The sequence below is a fragment of the Aotus nancymaae genome, unplaced genomic scaffold (genome assembly GCF_030222135.1).
Source record: "Aotus nancymaae isolate 86718 unplaced genomic scaffold, 86718_ANA_hifiasm-v0.15.2.pri h1tg000002l, whole genome shotgun sequence".
NCBI classification, from domain to species: domain Eukaryota; kingdom Metazoa; phylum Chordata; class Mammalia; order Primates; family Aotidae; genus Aotus; species Aotus nancymaae.
The window spans coordinates 42,819,550-42,845,466 of record NW_026988413.1 but is presented as its reverse complement, the minus strand read 5'-3'; the positions used below and the strand labels follow the sequence as shown (position 1 = coordinate 42,845,466).

The following is a 25,917-nucleotide window of genomic DNA, read 5'->3' as shown; positions in this document are numbered from 1 at the left end:
GTAAGGACTTTCTCAGTTTCAAAGAATATAAACCAAACTCAAAGTAGATTAATGAGAAAAGGGGAAATGTTGGTTGACATGATAAAATCATAAAGAGGCCAACAATGAAGTAGCTCAGGGGAATAACTTGAGGCAGAGATTTTCATATTCCAGGACTTGTGGTCTCATCCTCTTTCTCCCTTTCTCTCTTGCTCCCTATCTTCCTTCTTTTGACTTTAGTTTGAAACCAGTGTACTCCACAGAGTAAAGATTTGTCCTCCAAGAGCTCCAGACTTATCTTCAATAGTTTTACAGCCAGAGAAAAAAGAAGCTTGTCTCCCAACTCCAGTTGGGAACTATTCAAAGGAAAAAGAAAAATAAAAGGCAAAAGAACAGGGATGATCTCTGACTAAAGCAGCCTTAGTCCAGAGCAAATATTGACAAATACAAAAATAAATGTTCAGATCATGTTTCTATTCTGAGGAATAATCTTTGTTAGTTTAAAATCCTGTGTGATACAAGTCACCCTAAAGAAAATCATTGATTTTGAAATATAGGGAAAGAGACACTTTTCTTAAAAAAAACTAATTACTTTATGAAGGAACAACATATTATTTTTTAAGAGAATAGATTACTAAAGAAATAATAAAGTGTAAAAGAATTCCTCTAATTGAACTTCCTTGAAGTTGGAAAAACTGCCCCTTTTCCCTTTCTTGCCAAACAAATTCATTAATCATTGTCATTCTATTGAGAAGTATTAACAGGTTATGAGGTTCCAGAGGCCCAAAAATATAAAGTCCTAATATTAATCACATGGAGACTTAATACACAAATAAAATCAGAGAGAACTCAGAGTGGCAGAAAAGTTCTGAGGGATTCTGAATTTTCTCATTCCAGATTCTGTACTAAGCACCTGACATAATGTACTCAGGGCAGAAATAGAACTGGTCAGATAATTGCCTAATGACTCTTCTAGTTTTCATTTTATCACCATTAAGAAGAATCTCCTGAGACTTCGGACTATTTTTACTTAGTCAAATTTAATTTTCCCATGTTTCCTCCCACAAAGAGGTTACATATTAAGAAAAGTAATAAAAATAGTGTAAATTTCTCTGTTAATTGATGTTTATAGCCTGGATCAAGGAGGAATCTACCTATATCCTATTTTATGTATCAAAGGAGGCAAAAAGACTCCTGGACTATAAACACCAGAACCCCTTGAATTAATCTTTCTAGTGTGCTGCTGCAGCATAAGAAGGGTTAAAACTTAGGAGCAGAATGAAAGATACTGTAATAGTGATCTCTTAAACATTTTTTTTTTTAAGAAAGGCATTGTAAGTTTTGCTTTTGCTTTTTTCTATGAAAGCCCAGGCCAGGGCAATGTTCAAGTGTCAAGGCACAGGGACATCTTATGTCTACCAAAATTTCCTATGAGCCCTCAGGTCACGCTGACCATATCTACTCTAATCCAGCATTTAAGGAGACTGTGTTATTAGAAAGGCTGGTCCCAGTAACTTCACCAGTAATATTTAGTGAAGGCCTGTTATGTGGCAGATATAAGAAAGAGATTATACAATCCCATGTTTCACAAAGCTTAATTTATTAATGAGTGAGGCAGGCAAAGCAGAAGCTAAACTAATAAAGCAACATAAAAATGTGTGATAAAGTAATAAAAGTATATACAAGGTGCACTAGGGGAACAGCTGAGAAAATCACTTCTGTTTGTGGTAAAGTGAGAGATCAGAAATAACTTACAGAAGTTACATTTGAGCTGAGTCCAAAGATGAGTAGGCATTTACCAGGGAGACCAGGGGAAAGCATTCAGGCTGAGCAAGCAGTCTCAGCAAAAACTGTGAAATGTTAAGGTTCATTAGGGAAGCTGCAAGCATTTCTTGACAGCTGGCATATACGTATATGGGGTGAGGGCAAAGATCCATAAGGTCTAAAACCATGTCAAGAATCCTGGATTTTTTTCCTATTAAAAAAGTAACCTTATAAAGATCTGGATTTTCTTGAAGATCACGTGAAAGCAGTTTAGAGGATTGATTGGGAGTGACAAGACTTGAAGCAGGGAGATGGGTTAGGAGGCAATTATCATAGTCTAGGTGTGATACAGAGGTAGCCTAGACTGCATGGAGAAGAATCCTGGATCTTTTTCCTATTGAAAAAGTAAGCTTAAAAAGATTTGGATTTTCCTGAAGATCACTTGAAAACATTTTGGAGGATTAATTTGGAATGACAAGACTTGAAGCAGGGACATGGGTTAGGAGGCAATTATCATAGTCTAGGTGGTAACCTAGACTGCATGGAGGTATAGCGATGGGTGGTTAGGCCTGTTTACCTGAGAATATTGTATAATTGTCAGTGTCAGACAATATAATTGTCTGCTGTCTTGTATAATGTCCATTTATTCGATTATAGTTAGGGCATCTATATTGTGATTTGATTTTTCTCATATTCTGTGTAGCATTTCTTCTATTGAGGCAGTATGTAGCAGAGACTACCAGCTGTCCCCTATACCTGCTCTCTTTCTTTAGTTAATGATAAACCCACACATTTCATGGATCACTGGGATAAAGACATATTCTAGCCTTCCTGGCAGCTGAAGTGTTCCCATGACTACTTTCTGGCTAATGGGATGTGAGCAGTACTAATGTGTGCAATACCTGAGTTGTGCCCATAAAGAGAAAGTAGGAGGATGCCTTCTACCTTCCTTCTCCTCTTCTTGCTCACTGGAATAAGAATATGATAGCAGAAACCAAAGGAGCTGTTTAGTCACAAAGAGGAACATGCATGTTAAGAATCACAGAGTCACAAGCTAGAAGAAGCATGGTGTTCATCACTGCCCCATGGAACTGCCATATCAGCGCAGATATGCTCATGCTCAGACTTCTACAAGAGAAAGAAATTATTTATATATTGTTAAAGTCATTGTTGTTTGAGTAACTGTTTACTCATCACACCTTTGTCCTTATAAGTATAATTCACTAGCATTTTTAATTAAGAATTCAGTTTTTATGTATATATAATTTAATAGGTATATAAATAATTTTTGTTACAAATGTGTAAAATTTTTCTCTCAGTTTTTCTCTTCCATTTTACATTTTTAACTTTCTTGAGCAGTGAATACTCAAAAACCATCTCTTCTGGAAACCAATGTAATTTTCCTTCTTAAATGACTATTTCTATTCCTCATCTCTCTTTTCATTCTTAAATATATTCATTTCTTAATGTTCTGTCCTTACATATATTCTTTTTTTTTTAAATTATCTCCTTGAGTCTTTACTTTCCAAATTTCAAAAATTGTTCTTGCTCAAACAAATGTGAATCTGAAATAGAGCTTTCTAGTCTCTGTCACTTTCTTGAGCTCGAAACTGCTGTCAGCTTGCCATCTCTGCTACAATGTACTACTGACACTTTGTGTAGTATTTCCAATATCATATTCAATGTCTTTTCTCCAGATCACATCCTTTTCTTACATCCCAGTTTTTATTAATGGTATCAACATTCTCTAAGCAACCCAGACTCGAAACTCTGCAGTCACCTCACTTTCTTGCTTTATTCATTACACCCAGTTGACAAATGCTGTAGATTCCCTCTCTGGATGATGTCTCTATCTCTCTTATTGTCTACAGCTAATACCCTAATTCAAGCTCTAAAAGACGTTAGGTCCTTGACTACATAACTGATCATTTTTTTGCAACTGTCTTAGCTTCCCTCAAGTCTTATACATGGTTTGGCAAACTTTTTCTGTAAATAGAAAGTAAATATTTTAGACTTGAGGCTATACAATCTCTCTTGCAGCTACTTGACTCTGTCACCATACCAAGAAAACAGCCATGGACAATATTTAAATAAATGGGTGTGGCAGTGTTCCAACAAAACTTTGTGTACAAAAAAAAAAAAAAAAAAGAAAAGGCAGCAAGCTATGTTGGCTCAGAAGCCATAGTTTGCCAACTATTGTTCTAGACCATGGTATATAGAAGTTAACAAGAGAACAATTTCCTGGCTCTCAAGTGTCTTCTAATTTAGACAAATTGGAAGGGAGGAAAAACACAAAAAAAGCAGTAAATATATGAGCAAGATTACCACCCAATTGACTGCTGTAATAAATATTATGAAATGACTGATATGACAGCAAAAGACTAAAAATTATCTTTAAGACTGAATGGTCGGGGAAGGATTCTCTGATAAAGTTATATTTGCATTTAACCTAAAAAATGTGCAAACTGTAGGGGAAATACATCCAAGCAGAGGCAGAAGCATGTCAAAGGTCCTAGATTACACAGGGGATTGATTTATCTAGGAATTTACTAGTAGGAGAAGGAGTAGGACAGGTTTCTGGGGAGGACCTCATGGAGGTCTTCTCTGTAAGCCATGGTAAGGATTTGGGGTGCTATTCTACATTCAATAGAAAACAACTAGAAGGTTTTAAGGAGGAAAGTAAGAATCTTTGGTTAACTTTAGAATGAATTATAGAGGGGTGAGACAGGTAGGTGAGCAATCAATCAGGATATTATGGTAGTAATTCAGTAAGAAAATGACTATGTTTGAAGTGCATCTGTCACTAAAATGGTTGCAGTGGAGATGAGGGAGCAGACTCAGTACATATTTTCTTGGAAAAACTAATAGAACCTGGTTCTATTAATTTGGATGAAGAAGATAAGGGAAGAAGGGAAGGTTGACTTCAAGGATTTTGACTTGAGTAACAGGGCAGTGATGTTTACTGAGGTGGAAAAGTATCTTACTAGTCAAGTAATATCTATGATTTGTCATCTTTTTTCTTTAAAACTTTGAGTTACTTTTATTCTTTTCTGTTTTCAAGCACTAATATTACAAGTAGTTATAACAAATCTATGAATAATTAATGTATAATTATATAAATAATCATGGTATATTGAATTGAAAAGAGTATGTCCTTTAAAATAATATTTAAATTGACTATGTTTCTTTCTTTGCAATAGTGGAATACTTACACTAGTTAGAAAAATAAAATAGCGCATATTCTGCACTTTGATAAGGCTTTTAACTCATTCCTTTACTAAACAAGTAACACATGAAAATCTACTCTCTCCAACACTAGGCCAAGCAAGAATTCAATATCTGTGGTAGCCATATCTTCAGATGTGAAAGGCCTCGATTGTTTGGATTAGCTAGGTTGCAAATAAAGAAGTCATCAACAGTATATTGCAGGTGACATCAGAATGTTTCCCCTGGGATCACCTTAGTATTATAGTTAACAATTTGATAATGCAGGCAAAATGGCAGGCACTAGAATCCAAGCAGCATTTAAAATTACAATGATAAATTGTGATGTGAATTTTGGAAGGGGTAAGAACAAAAGCAACAAACCTAGAGACCAGTAATGCTGGTATTGATTGGAAAGGACAGACACACTGTACATTGCAGTATAATAGACATCAGAGTTACAAAGGCAAATAAATGAAGACCTCTCACTTTAAGGAATTTATAAACTAATTCAGTTTGACTATAACATGAGACTCATAAAGGAAAAGAGTGAGGATTAAATAAAGAGTTTTGAAAAAGAGAATAACAAGATGGTAATTGTTCTTTAGGAAGATTGATTGGGTAGTTCTGTGAATCAGAGAGCAAGAAGACACCAAAGTTGGGAAATAAATTAAGATGTTAATTCCATTTACTATTACAATGTCTTCAAATAAATACATGAATGCATTATTAATGTCTTCTTTTATAAAAGAAAGATATTTTTCAAAGATCTTGAAGTCAGCTATGAAATGTGTTAAATAGGAATATTCTTGTACTGTCTGAAATCTATTGTCAGTTATTTATAGAATAATACTGACTTTCTAAGCACTTAATCTAACAGATCACTGGCATTTTTCAGCCCTTACTATATGTCAGGCACTGTCCTATAAGGTTGACAACTTATCACAGATACTTACCCGGACCCTATGGAGAAGGACTTTCACGCATTTCCACCCAGAAGGATATTCAGGCCAATTATATAACCAGTCTAAGTTCACCCAGCTAAGAACTCAAACCCTCTGTTTCACTCCAGAGGCTGTGACTCTGTTCTTAAACCTTTCACCATCAGATTTCATTGAAATGGTAATTTGTTCTCCAGCTATTTTTTGTGTTGAAGAATAGCTTTTTTTGTACTGTGTCACTAATAGCTCTGGGAACATCAAGTTGAACATTTTAGTTATTACTGTTTGTTGATTTCTTCAAGCTTAATCTTAAAAATAAAATTGACTTCTTCTTCATGAGATTGTGAAGTTATAACACACAAGGAGAGAATGACTTCGGGTTGTAGAAATGTATTTGAAACCCTATCAGTGCCTGTCAATTTATATAAATAGATCCTGCAAGTCCCTGTGACATTAAACAGTGGTCAGATTACACAGCTGGGTTCTTGAGGAGATTACCTCTGCCTTCTGCAGAGTATGAAGGCTATATTGAGAACTAGTGTTTATTTCACTGTTTGGAGTCTTCTCTTTAAAAAAAAAAAAATAAATGTATACTGTGAAAACCTTTTCTAGGTGGAATTTAAGGGGAATCATGTATAGTGAAAACTCAAAAGAGTGAAAGTCTTCTGTGAGTACAAGACTGTCCTCTCTCATAACGGTGTTGAATGTATCAAACCATCACTGGAATTGCTCGGAAAGAAGGAGCATAATGCTGGGGTTGTGGATGACTTAAAGCTTTCATGCTCCTTTTCTCTTTTAGGGGGTATCCTTTGAAGCATGCTATACACACAAAAAATAACCACACACATTTTCTAATTTCTAGGTAACCTAGAACTCTAACAAAGCCGGGCTTCTCTGATAAGTTAATACCAGAAGCTTCTTTTGCCCTACTTCCTGCATATGGGTCTTTCAAACAGACTCAAAATCTCCTTCCCCTATCAGTTTCATGGAGTGAGGATTACCCCACATTTCCAACAACAGGCAGAGACACTAGAACAAAGACTTGTGCAGGCAGCCTTGCCTCTGTGGCAAATACTTTCATGCATGTTTTCTATAAGGAAGATAAAATGTAAGAAAAATAGTGGCACAAAACGTACTCTAAATACTTTTAGTAGATAATGAGATGAAGGGGAGGAAACACTCCCATACGGCTGCATTTTTAAGGCCCAGGAACAGTGCCTCTTTGAAAAGGACTGCCACAGGTTCTCACCAATTGCATTATTAGCCCTCTTTTGGTGAAAAGTTAGAGAATGAATATAAGGTTGAAAGCAATCTCTTTTTTTTTTTGCGACGGAGTTTCGCTTGTTACCCAGGCTGGAGTGCAATGGCGCGATCTCGGCTCACCGCAACCTCCGCCTCCTGGGTTCAGGCAATTCTCCTGCCTCAGCCTCCTGAGTAGCTGGGATTACAGGCACGCGCCACCATGCCCAGCTAATTTTTTGTGTTAGTAGAGACGGGGTTTCACCATGTTGACCAGGATGGTCTCGATCTCTTGACCTCGTGATCCACCCGCCTCGGCCTCCCAAAGTGCTGGGATTACAGGCTTGAGCCACCGCGCCCGGCCGAAAGCAATCTCTTTAGTACTTCCCTGAATGTGAAAAAAGGTATAAAAATTCACCTTCATTATAGCAAAAAGTGATTTTATGTTTATATATTTTATAAGGCCAAAATATGAACAAAAAGGAATAAATAGTTTTGTTACACAACTATATCCAATGAAGTTGTGGTGAGAGTTGTCCTGAAAATTAGTGCTAAAGTTATAAACACATTTAAAATATATAATGCCTATATATTATATTTTACCTTCTTTAGTAAAAAGTAAAACAAATAATAGGAAAAATGTAAGTAAAAGAGTAATTATTGCATCTAAGCATTAAAAACACAACAAACTTTTTCTACAGAAATGTATAATTAATTTACAAACAAATTTGTGAAACACAAAGAATTAATTAAAAGAAAATGTAGTCACCAATATAGCTAGTGATAGTAGTTACTCATTGGACAAGTAACCAGTGCCAAGCCCCTGGTTAAGGCCTTTACTTATCTCCATTAATCCTTGAGAATTATATGCCATAGCAGACAGTATTATTACAGTAGTCTTATTTTACAATAGAAAAACTAGAGCCTCAGAAAGGTTAAATAACTTGGCCAAAGGCACACAGACATAAATTTAGGAACTGGGGCTGATGGGTGGCAATTTCCACATTAACATCTGCTAGTCTGAGCTATTTAACACATTTATCAGACTCAAGGTTTCACTGAAAGGTGTAAAGGTAAAAAAGTGACTGTGAAAATTAATTCTGACGAATCTTTAATAAGAGAAAAGACAAGCACTCCATTGGTTAACTTAAAATTATTTTCTAAGAAAGTTTCCTGGGAGAAAGACTCTCTAGAATTCTCTTTCTTTGCATAAACTTGAGGACTCAAGTTCACGTTTGAAAATCTAATGTAAAATTTTAACCACCACAGGTTCAATTTCAAATAATTTCTGCATATATTTAAACAGCCACTATGATACAAAACAGGAGGAAAAACTTAATGTCAAAGTAGTTATCTCTAGGATTTCAGAGATAAGTTTCTGAATGAATCCAATATGCTTGAGCCAATAGTGCTCCAAGCAAAACAAATTAAATTTCATTAGATCTTTCCAGGCCTCAAGACAAGTGAAAATTCTGTGTGTTACTTGTCTCATGCAATATCATGCTTCATGGACCAAGACCATAAAAGGCAAAGGATATTTGGATTAGCTATTTTATCCGAGCTTTGGGTATAAAATTTAGATCTGCATCATTACAGACAAAGTACACAACCCAGAGAAGGTGCTGATCTACGCATAGAAGTTATGTATTTCTCCTAAGTGAATGTAGGTTATCTCAGCTTTCTGAATGACTGAACTTTCAAGGCAATCATCATCACTAGCTCTTAAAATGCTATTGACGGCCGGGCGCGGTGGCTCAAGCCTGTAATCCCAGCACTTTGGGAGGCCGAGGCGGGTGGATCACGAGGTCAAGAGATCGAGACCATCCTGGTCAACATGGTGAAACCCCGTCTCTACTAATACAAAAAATTAGCTGGGCATGGTGGCGCGTGCCTGTAATCCCAGCTACTCAGGAGGCTGAGGCAGGAGAATTGCCTGAACCCAGGAGGCGGAGGTTGCGGTGAGCCGAGATCGCGCCATTGCACTCCAGCCTGGGTAACGAGCGAAACTCCGTCTCAAAAAAAAAAAAAAAAAAAAAAAAAAAATGCTATTGACACAGTCCTAACTCTGACAGTAGAAGATACAAACAACACTCTGGTAATTCCGACCAGGTCTGCCCAAAGAACTATGCTCTTGTTTCCAAATGCCTGTTAGGAGATATCATTTATTTTATTACAGAATATTTAAAAGACAATAATAGTTGTAGTGGTAACAACAGTAGTTTTAAATGACTAAAGCCACACTATGACAACTAGGAAAGTAATTATGTTTGACAAATCATGTTAAAAATAATGGAATGCATATCAAACCACAGCATACAGTGATACATTCATCCATTTCACTTAGTGAATAGTGGTAAAATAAATCATGGTAACAAGTATGATTCTTGCCTTCATGGAACTTACAATATGGGGGGAAGAAGACAATAAGTTAGTAAAAGAAAATAACATATTAATTAATTAATAATTACAAATTGCAATAAGTGATATGATAGAAAGAAGGTGATGTGATAGAAAGCAGAGAACTGAGTTCTGCCACTCTTGACAATGTGGGCAGAAGCCTCTCTGATGAAGTACCAGTTTAGCTTGCTACAAACCTAGAGAAGAGCATGTAGAGCAGAGAACTGAAAAGGTCCTAAAGCATGTAAGAGTTTGTCTTCTCGGGGGAACAGAACAGAAGTCATTGTGTTTGGGAGTGAGAATGATGACACTGAAAATGCAGCAGGAGCTGGATATTGCATGAGATGTAAAGCAAGGTAACCTCAAGTTTTATATTGTTAGACAACACTTCATTCTACATGCAGTGGGAGCCATTGACAGTTTTGAAGGAAATTGTGAATTTGATTGACATTTTTAAGTTCAGCCTGACTGGCAAGTGAAGAAGAGTTGCAAACACATGAAAAGTTACGACAGGAGTCTAGTCAAGAGATAATGCAGTTTGGACCAGAATAAATGGCAAAGATGATGGAGAAAGGATGATAGATCCAAAGTATGTATTTAGCAGAACTAATAGACTCTGCTGAACTAGACGTAGAAGGTAAGGGAAAGGGAATCACTCCTAGAGTTTTGATTTGAGACACTGGGTGATCACAGACCATTTATACAAATGGACAAGGTTAAGCAAGGAATAAAATTTGAGTTCAGTTCCTGGTATCTATTGGATAGCTATATAAAATGTCAAGTAAGCACTTAAATATACAAATCTTGAAATCAGAGAACATCTAAGCACCACACTAAACACAACAAAAACACTGTGCAAAAAAGATCCTGAATCATTTGCTTGTAAGTGATCTCATGAACCATGAATTCTTCCATTTGTACACCAAGACATCACCTTAAAGAGAGAAGCAAGAAGAGAAAAGGGACACTGGAGAAACTGTGCTATTCTAAAAAGTCTAATATTAACTTAATCACGATTTCAATTATTATAAATGTAAATGACACTGGACATTTAGTTAATTTTTTCCTGCTAAAGAGTTAGTGGGGCCTCAGCAGGGCATGGTGGCTCAGGCCTGTAATGCCAGCACTTTGAGAGGCCAAGGCAGGTGTATTGCAATGTCAGGAGATCGACACTATCCTGGTTAACATGGTGAAACCCTGTCTCTACTAAAAACATAAAAATTAGCTGGGCATAGTGGCATGCACTTGTAGTCCCAGCAACTCAGGAATTTGAGGCAGGAGAATCACTTGAACCTGAGAGGCGGAGATTGCAGTGAGCTGAGATCATGCCACTCCACTCCAGCCTGGGTGACAGAGTGATATTCTGGGATATTCTATTGGTGGGAGTGTAAATTAGTTCAACCATTATGGAAGACAGTGTGGTGATTCCTCAAGGATCTAGAACTAGAAATACCATTTGACCCAGCAACCCCATTACTGAGTATGTACCCAAAGGATTATAAAGCATTCTATTATAAAGACACATGCACACATGTTTATTGCAGCACTGTTCACAATAACAAAGACTTGGAACCAACCCAAATGCCCATGAACCATAGACTGGATAAAGGAAATGTGGCACATATACACCATGGAATACTATGCAGCCATAAAAAGGATGAGTTCATGTCCTTTGCAGGGACATGGATGAAGATGGAAACCATCATTCTCAGTAAACTAACACAAGAACAGAAAACCAAACACCACATGTTTTCACTCATAAGTGGGAGTTGAACAGTGAGAACACATGGACACAGGGAGGGGAACGTTGCACACCAGGGCCTGTTAGGGGATGGGAGACTATGGGAGGGATAGCAATAGGAGAAATGCCTAATGTAGATGACAGGGTGATGGATACAGCAACCCACCATGGCACGTATATAACTATGTAACAAACCTGCATGTTCTACACATGTACCCCAGAACTTAAAGTATAATAAAATTAAAAAAAGATTCCACCATGTAAATGAGATAATCCAATCAATATCTGAGGAAGCCTATGTCTTGAAGAGTTTATCAAAAGTGTACATGAATATATGGTCTCTAGCCCCATAGGAGAACATGGATCAGAAGCGTCAATAATAATTCCCATTTATAGTCTAAAAAAGAACTGTGAAATTGTTTCTTTAACTTTATTTTATTTTAAGTTATGGGATACATGTGCAGGATGTGCCGGTTTCTTACATAGGTAAATGTGTGCCATGGTGGTTTGCTACACCCATCAACCCATCACCTAAGTATTGCTTTCAGAAGTGGTAGTACCATTCCACATTCCAGCAAGAAGAGTATAAGGATTCCAGTTTCTCCACAACATTGCCAACACTTGTTATGAAATTTTAGCCATGAAAATAGGAATGTAGATATCATTGTGCTATTAATTTGCATTTAATAACAAATACTGTAGAACATCTTTTTCCGTGCTTGTTTGCCATCCATTTATCTTATTTAATGAAGTGCCTAATTCCTAATGGCTAGAACTTTCAGTACAATGTTAAGTAGAAGTGGTGAGAGTGCTCATTTTGTCTTTTTCCTGATAATGAGAGAAAAGCAGTGTCCTTACCACTAAATCATATATGGCATACCATAGGTTTTTCATTAAGTGTCATTTATCATGTTTTGGGGGGTTCCTAGACTTTATTTTAAAAAATTAGGAACAGAGGCTGGATTTTATCAAATGCCATTTCTATGGCTATTGAGATAAGCATATGATTCTTTTTTACTTTATCAACATGGTGATTCACATTTATTGATTTTTGAGTGCTAGACCAAGCCTGCATTCCAGAGATAAACCCCACTTGCTCATGATATTTTATCTTTTTTATATATCGCTGGGTTTAATTTGCAAACATATTGTTGAGGATCTCTGTATCTGTGTTTATGACATATATTGGTCTGTCATTTTCCTTTTTCCTTCTTTAAAAATAACTTTTTCTCTTTGTTTTTTTGAGACGGAGTTAAAACTCTTGTCGCCCAGGCTGGAGTGCAATGACACAATCTCAGCTCACTGCAACTTCTGCTTCCCAGGTTCAAGTGAGTCTCCTGTCTCAGCCTCCCAAGTAGCTGGGATTACAGGCACATGGCACCAAATCCGGCTAATTTTTGTATTTTTAGTAGAGATGGGGTTTCACTGTGTTGACCAGGCTGGTATAGCACGCTCCATAGAGAGATGAGTTGAATAATATTTCCTTATTTTTGATTTTCTAGATTTTGTATAAAATTGATATTATTTCCTCTTTTGAATTTTATTATTATTATACTTTAAGTTCGGGAATACATGTGCAGAACGTGCAGGTTTGTTACATAGGTGTACATGTGCCATGGTGGTTTGCTGCACCCGTCAACCTATCATCTACATTGAACCTCTCTCTCGAGATCAAGCTGTTCTGTCTCAAGCCTCCCAAGTAGCTGGGATTACAGGCACCTGCCACCATGCCCAGCTAACTTTTTTTTTTTTTTGTATTTATAGTAGAGACAGGGTTTCACCATGTTGACCAGGCTGGACTCAAACTTGAGACCTCAGGTCATCCACCCACCTTGGCCTCCTAAAGTGCTGGGATTACAGGCATGAGACACCATGCCTGGCCCGATTTTTTAATTTTAAATTCAACTGCTTTAATAAACACAGGGCTAATAAAGTTATCTATTTCTTTGAGCTATGATAGTTTGTATCTTTCAAGGGATTAGTCTAGTTTATCTAAGTTGTTGAATTTATAGCCATTAGGCTCCTGATAATATTTCCTCACTGTTTTTTAGTAATTACAGAATCTGTGGTCATTCCTCATTCCTTTTCTCATTCCTGAAATGAGTAAATTATTTTATCTTTTTTTCCCTAAGTTGTCTAGCTAAAGGTTTAACAATAAAATTGATATCAAAGAACCAGTTTTTGTTTTCATTGACTTTCTGTGCTGTTTTTCTGTTTTCTATTTTGTTGATTAATGTTTTGATTTTTATTAGTTCTCGTCTTCTGTTTAGTTTGGATTTAATTTACTGTTTTCGCCCCAGTTTTTTTAAGGTGAAAGAGGAAATCATTGAGTTGAGAATTTTTTATATTATAGGTGCTCAGTGGCATAAATTTCTCCTAATTACTTTGGTGTCATTGTATACAATGTAATAGATTATATTGTCATTTTTATTTAAAGATAATTTCTAATTTAAAAAATCATCATCTTTCCATGGATTATTAGAAGTATATTAGAAGTAGAAGTATATCATTTCATTTCCAAATGTTTAGGTATTTTTCAGAGTTCTTTTGGTTATTAATTTATACTATTTTCATTGTGGTGAGAAACATACTTTGTATAAGTGGATTTTATTAAATTTATTGAGATATGTTTTATGGCCCAAAACATGGTTTATTTTTATAAATGTTCTGTATGTACACTAGACAAATGTGTCTTCCACTCATGTAGGATAATTGTTCTATAAATGTTAATTAAATCAAGTTGTTTGATAATTGTGTTTAAGTCTATGATGTAATGGGTTTTTTTAATTACTTGTTCTATCAATTATTCAAAGAAAGATATTTAACTCTCACTATAGTTTGATTGTAGCTATGTCTTCTTACAGCTCTACCTGCCTTTGTTTCATTCATTTCAAAACTCTCTGATTAGAGGTACAAACATTTATGGTTTAATTGATGAATTAATTAACCCTTTTATCTTTATGGATGACACTCTTTATCCCTGGTAATATTCTTGCTTTGAAAATCTACTTTGAGACCAATGCCACATAAACTCACTTATACTTGGAGTATAAAAAAATTGAACACTCACAAGAATCAGAGAGTAGAATGGTAATTATTAGAGGCTGGGAATGAGGGGAATGTGGAAAGCGTTGGTTAAACTCTTTAAAACCCCAGTTTAAACTTTGGTTAAAAAGTACAACTTCTTTGTTTGGAGAAAAAAAAAGTTTTTTATGTTTTATGAGATTATTGTACAATGTGATAACCATAGTTAATAATAATGTATCATATATTTTAAAATTACTAAGAGAGTGAATTTCAAATGTTCTCATCACCAAAAAAAGAGAAATATTTGTGGTGATGGGTGCATTAATTAGCTTCATTTAATCATGCCACATTGTATACATATGACGAAACATTACTTTTTACCTAATAAACATATACAAGTATGATTTGTCAATTTAAAATAAAAAAATCATGGTCTCTGCAAAATTTTTTTCCCATTCTGTTGGTTGTCGATTCACTCTATTGACTGTTTCTTTCGCCATGCAGAAGCTGTGGAGTTTGATTAGGTCCCATTTGTATTTTGGCTTTTGTTGCCAATGCTTTTGGTGTTTTGGTCATAAAGTCCTTGCCTATGCCCATGTCCTGAATGGTTTTGCCTAGGTTTCCTTCCAAGGTTTTTATGATGTTAGGTCTTATGTTTAAGACTTTAATCCATCTGGAGTCAATTTTAGTGTAAGGTGTCAGGAATGGGTCGAGTTTCTGCTTTCTGCATATGGCTAGCCAGTTTTCCCAACACCACTTATTGAACAGGGAATCCTTTCCCCATTGCTTGTTTTTGTCTGACAAAGGGCTGATATCCAGAATTTACAATGAACTAAAACAGATTTACAAGAAAAAAACAAACAAGCCCATTCAAAAATGGGCGAAGGATATGAACAGATACTTTACAAAAGAAGACATACATGAAGCCAACAAGCATATGAAAAAATGCTCATCACCACTGGTCATTAGAGAAATGCAAATCAAAACTACATTGAGATACCATCTCACGCCAGTTAGAATGGTGATCATTAAAAAATCTGGAGACAACAGATGCTGGAGAGGATGTGGAGAAATAAGAACACTTTTACACTGTTGGTGGGAGTGTAAATTAGTTCAACCATTGTAGAAGACAGTATGGTGATTCCTCAAGGACCTAGAAATAGAAATTCCATTTGACCCAGCAATCCCATTACTGGGTATATATCCAGTGGATTATAAATCGTTCTACTATAAGGACACATGCACACGAATGTTCATTGCAGCCCAGTTTACAATAGCAAAGACCTGGAACCAACCCAAATGCCCATCGATGATAGACTGGACAGGAAAAATGTGGCACATATACACCATGCAATATTATGCAGCCATCAAAAATGATGAGTTCGCGTCCTTTGTAGGGACATGGATGAACCTGGAAACCATCATTCTCAGCAAACTGACACAAGAACACAAAATCAAACATCACATGTTCTCACTTATAGATGGGTATTGAACAATGGGAACACATGGACACAGGGAGGGGAGCACTATACACTGAGGTCTGTTGGTGGGGAGGGGGGACAGTGGGGGGGTGGGGAGTTGGGGAGGGATAGCATGGGGAGAAATGCCAGATATAGGTGAAGGGGAGGAAGGCAGCAAATCACACTGCCACGTATACACCTATGCAACAACCTTGCATGTTTTTCACATGTACCCCAAAACCTAAAATGCAATTAAAAAAAAAATCATGGTCTCTGTTGAACAATGTCTACTTTCCTAAATCTCTTTCTGTGCATACATATATATTTAAATAACTTTTTAATTTTAAGTTTTTAACTTGAAAACACATTATGTACTGTTTGACTGCCTTCTTATTTTGTTTTTCATGTCAATGGATACCTTTTTGTGACTACATTTTAATTTAGTAACTGCATAAATTTAGGGTTCCTGGGCATATCATACCTATGACAAGAACGTTACAATACTACTCCAATTTCTCCTTTCATGGCCTTTGTGTTATTGCTGCTGTATATTTTGCTATTACATATGTTATAAATCCTAGGATTATTATTTTTGTTAAACAATTAACTTACAGAGATTTTATTAATGATAAAACAATTCTTTTATATTTGCTCATGCAATTAGTATTTCTGGTGCTTTTCTTTCCTCTATGTAGATCCATATTTCCATCTGTTGTCATTTTCCTTCCTGAAGGACTTCCTTAATATTTTTTGTAGTGTGCATTAGTCCCCCCTTATCCATGGGGACTATGATCCAAGCCCTACAGTGGATATATGAAATTATGAATAGTACCAACTTTATATTACATTATGGTTTTTCCTATACATACACACCTATGATAAAGTTTAAATGATAAATTAGGCACTGTAAGAGATTAATAACAATGACAAATTATAAAATAGAACAATTATAAAATTGGTAATAAAAGTTACATGAATGTGTTCTTTCTCTTTCTCTTTTCAAAAGTATCTTACTATACTGTACTCTCTCTTCTTTTACTTGTGATGATATGAGATGATAAAATGCCTATGTGATGAGATGAAGGGAGGTGAATGATGTAGACATTGTGATATAGGATACGGTTGTTATAGATTTTCTGATGATATATCAGAAGAAAGATCATCTTCTGGTGATCCTGGATCATTGAGCCACAATGATGATGGTTAGATGTCAGGAATAGATGATGTTGATATCTAATGGGTAGGTATCATGTACAGTGTGGCTACATTGGACCAAGGAATAATTCATATCCTGACAAACCACAGGACAGGGCAAGAGTTTATCATGCTACTCAGAATAGCATGTGATTTAAAACTCATGAATAGTTTATTTCCAGAATTTTTCATGTAACATTTTTGCATTGCTGTTGGCAGCAAATAAATGAAACTACAGAAAGCAAAACCACAGATAAAGGGGTGACTACTGTAGTTACATTGGTGATTAATTCTTTGAGCTTTTACATGTCTGAAAATGTCTTTATTTCACTTTTATTTTTGAAATATAATGCTATTGGTTGTGTGATTCTAGGTTGACAGTATTTTTTTTTCTTTCAGAACTTTAAAGATACTACTTTACATTGTCTTTCTATGTGTAATACTATCCCCTCCCACCTCTAGTTGCTATAAGGATTTTCTCTTTATCAGAGTCCTTTTAGTTTTCCATCTACAAAATGATCATTTATTTTCTTTTCTTTTCTTTTCTTTTTAAGTCAGGTTCCCAACTGCTGAGAGCAAAGACAAATATATTCTGGCTAGATCCATAGGACATAATTTTAGATAAAAACAATTGATGTTCTTTCTTACTGGACCTTCCTCAAGGTCACTCTTCTACAATCGCTGATGCTGACAGATCCCCTTCCAACAGTGTGATGGTCTCTTCTTAGTTCTTCTATCTCAAGTTAGGTCTGAAGATGTTTGACAATATAAGAAGTGGTATGTTGTTCCCTATTTCTTTTGGATTGCTTCAAGCTTTGTTTCATCTTTTTAGTCCCTTGAATTTTATCTGTGTTCTTTATTCATGATAGCTGGTAGCGTTGATCAGTAATAAAACATTGTGTAATTCTGAACACAGACACTGAGGTTTAGGGGGAAAATGGCATTCCACTCTATTAACAGCAGGTATGGGATGCATACAGGAGCAGCAAGTTGACAACATAAACTTTTTTATAGAGAACCACAAACTATCTGCCTTCCAAAGAGTGTACTTGCTATACTTTAATTCTACAGCAGGCTTACCAGAAAAAGTAAGGGCTAGATATTTTCAAGATTTCAGTATTTTTTCATTTCCTCTCAAAGTATTGGGATGCTGCTCCCCTCCACACACACCCACATACCCCCCCCCCCACACACACACAACTAGTGCATCAATTCTTTAAACCTAAATGTTGTGAATATCAAACATCAAAACAGGGGAGCCAGATAACTTATCAGGTCTAATGATTTGTCCAGAAAAACTGGTACAACAAAATAGTACAAAATAGGAAGGATCTGTACTGGAAACATGGCTGCCAAGACTAGGTGTGCAAACAATTTGAATTTGGGTTGCCAATGTAAAATAAGGTTTGGCAAATCACTACAGTATGAAATTAAATGAGACACAGACTGGAAAGTTCACTATCAAGTAGGTTCAAAGCCTATGTGAGGCAACAAGCCTGGAAAAATTGCCAAAAACCAAATGCAAAGAGTGTGGCACCTGTTCACTCATTTCTTGGGGCCACTATTTTAAATGTTCTGTCTAAGCTGGCTGGTAATTCAACTTCAGCTTATTACATAATTGGTAATAAGCTGAAATAACCTTAAGGATAAGGTTAAAATAACCGTAAGGATAGTCAGTGAGATATGAAAGAACACAAATAGACAATTGAATGAAATCAGGAAAACAATATAAGCTCTAAATGAGAAATTCAACAAAGGTATATGACTAAAAGAGAACAAAACAGACATTTTGGAGCTGAAGAATTCAATCAATGAAATAAAAATATACAGTTGAGAACTTCAATAGCAGACTAGTTTGAGCTGAATAAAGAATATGTGAACTTGAAGATAAGTGTTATAAAATGAGTCAGGGAAGGAAAAAAAGAAAAAAAAAGTGAAGACAGCCTAAGGAACTTATGAGATACCATCAAACAAACAAATATTTATATTATGAGAAGTCAAGAAGGCAAAGCAAAAGAAAAAGGGACAAAAAGCTTACTTTTATATTTTTAGTTTTTAATTGACAAATAATTGCACATATTCATGGAGTACATCTTGATGTTTCAATAAATACAATGTACAATGATCAGATCAGGGTAATTAGCATACCCATCATCTTAAACCTTTATCATTTCTTTGTGTTGGGAACATTCAGTTTCCTCCTTTCAGCTATTTGAAACTATATAGTCTCAATATATTATATTCAAAACATAACATTATTAACTATATAGTTATCCTATAGTTATCCTATAGGTTTAGAACACTAGAATTTATTCTCCTATTTATCCATAATTTTGTATTCATTAACAGATCTCTTAATAAAATAATTGCTAAAAGCTTTTTAAGACTTGGTGGAACTGTAGACATCAAGATTTATGAAGCTTAAAGTTCCAAATAGGTTTATCCCAAAGAGGTCTTCCTTGAGGTATACTATAATCAGACTGTCAACAGTCAAAGACAAATAGATAACTTTTTAAATAGTAAGATGGCAAGGTATAGAGACTAGAAAAAAAAAAAAAAAAAACAGCCGAGGAAATTCATTACCACTAGTCCATCCTTATAAGAAATGCCAAGAGAGTTCTTAAAGCAGAAACAAAAGGATGACAATTACTATCGTGAATGCATAAGAAAGTGTAAAATTCACTGGTAACAGTAAATGCATACTCAAATCCAGAATACTATAATACTGTAACGAAGGTGTACAAATTGTCTCTAGCATGAGGGTTAAAAGTCAAAGTGATCAAAAATAACTAAAGCTACAGTAAGTTATTAAGGAATACACACTATAAAAATACATACATTGTATCAAAAACATAAATTGTGCCTGTGGGGGAATAAAAGTCTAGAGGGTTTGTATGTGACAGAAAACTTGTAATATGCTTAAAATAGTAAAATACAACTATACAATGCTTTATGTAAGTCTCATGGTAACCACAAAACAAAAAAACTGCAGAAGATATAAAACAGATTTTTTTTTTTTTTAAAAAGGAATCAGAGCTTAGCATTTGAGAAAATGATTAAATCACAAAGGTAAACAACAAGAGAAGAAGAAAGGAACAAAGGAGCCACAACACAACCAGACAACAAATAACAAAATGCACTAGTAAGTCTTCACCTATCAATAACAACCTTGAATTTAAATTGGTTAAATTATCCAGTCAAAAGATATAGAGAAGTTGAATGAATAAAAGTTTAGAGCCAACTATATGCTGCCTACAAAAGACCCACTTAAGCATTAAAGACATACAGAGGCTGAAAGTGAAAGGATGAAAGAAGATATTCCATGTACATGGTAGCCAAAAGAGAGAAGGGGTGGCTAAACTAGTATCTGATAAAATAGACTTCAACTTAAAAAATGTCACAAAAGAAAAAATGATAATTATTTAATGATACAGGAATCAATTCATTCAAAGGACATAATCAGTAAAAAGTATATACATCCAACACTGGAACAAATAAATACATAAAGCAAATATTAATTAACATAAAGAGAAAAATATACAGCAATGTAATATAAATAGTAGAAAACCAATACTCCACTTTCGACAATGGGTGTATATACCAGGCATGTGTGTCAGAAGCTACAAAGTAGCAGTTATGTATATAAACAAGGCCAAAAATCTAATGTACAATATGAGAACTATAGGTAAAAAAAAAAATGCTATGTATAGGATTCAAGCTAAATGGGTAGATTTATCTGCTCTTGCTATAAAACACACAAAAAAGTGGGTAAGTACGTGAGGTGATGAATATGTTAATTTGTTTCACTATAGTAACTTTTTGCTATCTATATATATCCAATAACTTCATGTTGTATACCTGACATACATACAATAAAATTTAATTTTTAAAATATTGATAAAAAAATAAATAAATGTCCTTATGCCCTTACAGTTTCTTTTCTCTCTCTCTCTCTTTTTTTTTTTTTTTGAGTTGGAGTCTCGCTCTATTGCCCAAGTTGGAGTGCAATGGCATGATCTTGGCTCACTGCCACATCCACCTCCTGGGTTCAAGCGATTCTCCTGCCTCAACCTCCCCAGTAGTTGGGACTACAGGCGCCTGCCACCACACTTGGCTAATTTTTGTATTTTTAGTAGAGACAAGGTTTCACCATATTGGCCAGGCTGGTTTCTTGGCCAGGCTGGTCTGGAACTCCTAACCTCATGATCCAACCACCTCAGCCTCCCAAAGTGCTGGAATTAGAGGCATAAGCCACTGCACTGGGTGCCCTTACAATGTCTAAGAGGACTGGTATTTGTTCACTGTTATATTCCTAGTGATCAGCACAATGTGTGACACAGAATAGGTGCTAATAAATATTTACAAATGAATAAATAAATGAATACATAATTACATTTAGGAAAATTATTTAGGACAGAAATCATAGAATGTTTTAATGTGGATGATAAAAATAAAACTTGTACAACTTCCTTTTAAATTATCAGTCTTTAGAATACTGAAATTTTGCCATCTTGTTCCTAGCAAGTTAGAGAAGATGATGCTATTTCTCAAAACTGGGCATTTCTCTCTAATGCATATCTTGTGTTCTGAGTAACACAGACCTGCAGGCAGAAAGATAGTAATGGAAATGGAAATCCTACCTCTTGAATAATATGATCATATTTTTTTAGGAACAACAAATCCAGATGATTGATAGTCTGCACCTCATCTGTAATGATCTTTCCAATGTTAGACAATCTTTCTGCAGATTGGTAAGGAATATTGGACATGTTTTTAGACTTGTTTGTCATTCAGTTCAAAGAGCTAGACTGTGAAGACAGCTGTCAGACATTATTCCTAGTAATATCTTTTTAAATTCACATAAGTTCACATTTAAATAGTTGCAATAGGTTTTAAAATAATGAATTTACTTTTATTTTAGTGTTGATGTATTGATACTGCTGCAGAAGCTGATTGGTATAAATATAAATCATTTTTTCCTAAAATAATGAATTCTCATTTTCTCCACTGCTCTCCAAGGTCACCTATTTCCTTCCTATTATTGCTACTAAATATTTAGTTGTACCTCAGAATACAGTAATGAGAAAACATGAACTTTAATAAGAGAAGTTCACTCAAACATCCTTTCTGCAGAAGTCTGCCATTTTCCTTAAAAAAGGAAGCTTTGATCTAACAACTCAGAATTATCTTGTAAAATTCAAAACAGATCTCACCATCTCTGCTAAGGTACTTAAATGTTATTGCAAAGCCCTATGGGATCTGGTGAGTTTTGAGAAATAAATACTACATCATTTATTACCTTTAAATCTGTATGCCCCTAGTAAGGCTTTTCCACCAGTGTCAACATTCCCTCTTTGCAAAACTGGAGGAGAGCACAGTGTACCCTATGTTCCTAATATGATCAATTTTGGTTGCTACCAACTATACTCACTGACTTACACTACAGACTACCTGACAACTGTCTCAAGAAATAAACTAAAATAGAAATTTCTCAAGAGAATAACTCCATCATGCCCTCCATTTCTGTTTACATCAGCATCTCTCCTCTTCCAGACTCTTTTTTTCCATGTGGCTCTGCATGTTTTACAAATGATCCCTTATTTTTGCTCTAATTGGAAGCTAGATTTTGCTAATCTGGTGGTGGCATTCCACAGACTCTTAAAGATGTGGGAGGTTCACTGTGTCTCACTGATTGCTCCTTCCAGATTCTGTTCGTTTGTCTTCCATGAAACAACTAACTTAGATTTTCAAGTTATCGCACCTCTGGTTATCTCTACTCCTAATGGCCACTTCCCCTCATTAATTGATGATAATAGCACCTGATTCCAGAATTTTTTCACCATTATTCTCATTCTCAAATTACTAATTTCAATTCCATTCGTACTATAAATTCAATATATGACTTGGTGTTTTCTTAACCTGCTCACTTCTAGTGACTCTTTTCCCTTCACTTGATTCAGTTATATATTCTAATGTATTACAGGTCTTGTAGTATACAATAATGATAACTCATAAACAATTTTAATTTCAAATATTCTCGTCTTTGACAACCAATTCCATCTTTCCATTTACTTTTTCTAGTGCCCCAATTCCAATTACTTTTTAATACAGCTCAGAACTTCAATATATTGACCTTATTAGCTTTTTAGGTCATCCATGTTGTGTCCTCATTTCTCTTCTTACACAGAATCAGATCCATGATTAACGATTACAATCACTCTTTTGCATATGATTCTTTTTCTTCTTTCTCCCTTCCTCTGGGCAAAACTTCAAAGGTGATTAAATCAAACTTAATGCCTACTACAGATGTATAAGAGTAAAAGAGATAGCTGGAGAAAATACAGTCAAACTGATTGTCTTGTTTCAGATTCTAACTCACAAAACTGAGGTGAACCCCAATGTTACCCAATACTTCCATGACATTCTCATAATCAGTTTGTACCCCCTCATTTCCCGAGAATACTACTTTATATCTTATCCACTCTGTTTAAATTTTGTATCCCACCAGTATTCTCACTCTCAGATGATGACCTAGTTTATTATTGAAGTAATCTTAAAAGAACATCTACATCTTGCTGCAAGCAATCTTGTTTATATTTGTGTATCTTGCCTTTTCTTGTACTACAAGAAATATACTATCCCTACCCATCCCTCAGGCAAAGTACACTATTTGTGCACAAAATTCTATCCCTCATCATTTACCTAAGAGGTTTTTTTCTTCACTTACTCCCCCATTAATTGAGTCATCAGTTGCTCTCACTCTACTGGATCATTTCCATCACAATGAAAACATACTATATGTTATAACTTGAATTCTTGAATCCTCCCTGAATTCATATATTAAAACCTACTCCCAATGTGATGATATTAAACTATGATAAGAGACTGGTGGAACTTGCTTTCTAGAAGGTCACAACTCTACTGACCAAAACAGAATCTGATCCAGACAAGATAAAGTGAAGAGACCTGCAAGAACCAGCAGATGGTGACAAAAGCAATCTCTAGCTTCCTTCATTGCTCATTAGCATAAGACACTCTCACCAGTGCCTTGACAGTTTACAAAAGCTGTGGCAACCACCTGGAAGTTGCCACCCATTTCCATGGCAACAACCTGGAATTTATTGCACCTTTCCTAGAACGTTCTAAATAACCCAACCCTAAATTTGTATTTACTCATCCCTTAATTTTCATATAATTGAAAGTGGGTTCACAGGAGTATAAATATAGTTGCAAGCTCTTATACATTGCTGACTCCAGGTATACTTCCTACGAATTAGCCCTGCTCCACAAAAAGCAGTATTGTTCAATAAAATATTGCTGTCTAATGCCTTCAGCTCCCTCTTGAATTCTCTCCTGGACAAAACTGAAAACTATCCGAGGCTAAGCCCCAATCTGGGGACTCACCTGTCCTGCATTAATGGGACCTTTGGGAAGTGTTTATGTCATGAAGGTTAATTCCTAATGAATGAGCTTAGTGCCCTTATAAAGAGACTTGAGGGAGCTTGTTTGTGCCTTTCCACCATGTGAGGACACAGCAAGAAGGCATCATCTACGAAACAAAACAGGCGCCAGACACCCAATCTGCCAGCAGCTTGACTTTGGACTTCCAAGCTTCCCAAACTATAAGAAATGAATTTCTATTATTTCTATCTACCCAGTTTGGGGTATTTTCCTGTAACAGCCTGAATAGAATAAGGCAGTATATATTTCCCATTCTAAAACAACTATAACAACTACAACCCACAAACGTCTTTTTCCTAGTCTTCTTGGCAAAACTCCAAAGCTTGTTAAATCAAATTGTTCTCCTTCATAGTAACACTTCTAGATAGTAGTGTATATTGATTATTTCCAATTCCTTACATTCTAATCTGAATTACGCCATTCCAATTAGGCTTTATTTTTCATTACTCCACTAAAATAATTCTTATCAAGGTCACTGGTGATCTTTTGGACAGATTCAATGGGCAATTCTTAGTTTCCATCTTGATCTTGTGTAGCATTTGAAGCTCTTGATTCCAACTTTCTTTTTTAAACATTTATTTACACCACATTCTCTGGATATTTTTCTGACTCTGTAGTCCCTCCTTCCCAGTGTCTTTTTCTAGAAATTTCTTACATTTAAAGTTCTTACATTTTAGAGTAGTCCCTGTCTTAGGCCTGGGGACTCTTCTCTGCTGTATAGACACTCACTCCCTAAGGTATCCTGTCCATTGGTTTGGCTTTAAATTATCTTTGTGCTACTGACCTCCAGTGAGGGTTTTTAGTCTCAATCCCTCTCATCATCATTATAATCAAATTACTTCTCAGTATCTCTATGTAGATGTCTAATAGGTGTCTAAATTTGAGAGATCTAGATAATAATCTAAGATTAGTTTTAAATCATTTTTTCTGCTCTAAATCTCCTCCTTGAATCTTTGTTATTGGACACCCAGTTGTTTCAAACCCAAAAAGTGAAGTCGCCCTGGATCATACAATTTCTCTGACATTCCACATACAAAACATTAGGCAATTCTGTGAGTTCTGTCTTTAAACTATATACTACCTCCATGGTTTTCTCATTGCCCAGGGCTTTGGAAGGAAAGCAAACAAACAAAAACACTAGCATGAAATGTAAATTTTAGGCCCATGCCACATGCAAGTAGATTTCCAAATATTTATTCTCTATACTATGAAAGAAAGAAAAATGAGCCAAATTGATGTCATTTCAACTATAGTTTTATGTTAAGGAAAACTAAACAAAAATTATAGTAAAATTATAATTTTTATCATTGTGAATGATTTTCAAAAATCTATCAACCTATTGCCATTTCTGTCCAATTGCCATTTTCCAGTCAGTTGGTAAAAGGAAAACCAAGTCCAGAATGAAAACTTTCGTTTTAAGTTCTATTTACTTTCTATAATCTACAAAGACTTGTTGAAACTTCTTAGTAAACTAGATGCTGTCATCACAGTTTACTTTAAGTGTATAACT

At 35.4% G+C, this 25,917-nt stretch overlaps 2 long non-coding RNA genes across 2 annotated transcripts in view; one reads left to right on the top strand and one right to left on the bottom strand.

Annotated features, from left to right (window-relative positions):
* LOC105720440 (uncharacterized) overlaps positions 1–5,990 on the bottom strand; it is a 77,845-nt gene extending 71,855 nt beyond the window's left edge. Inside the window, exon 1 of the long non-coding RNA XR_001108143.2 lies at positions 5,904–5,990. This is a non-coding gene — a long non-coding RNA (uncharacterized LOC105720440). The remainder of the gene's footprint in view (positions 1–5,903) is intronic.
* LOC135274016 (uncharacterized) overlaps positions 1–25,917 on the top strand; it is a 692,063-nt gene that overhangs the window by 541,337 nt on the left and 124,809 nt on the right. The gene's annotated exons all lie outside the window — the stretch shown is intronic.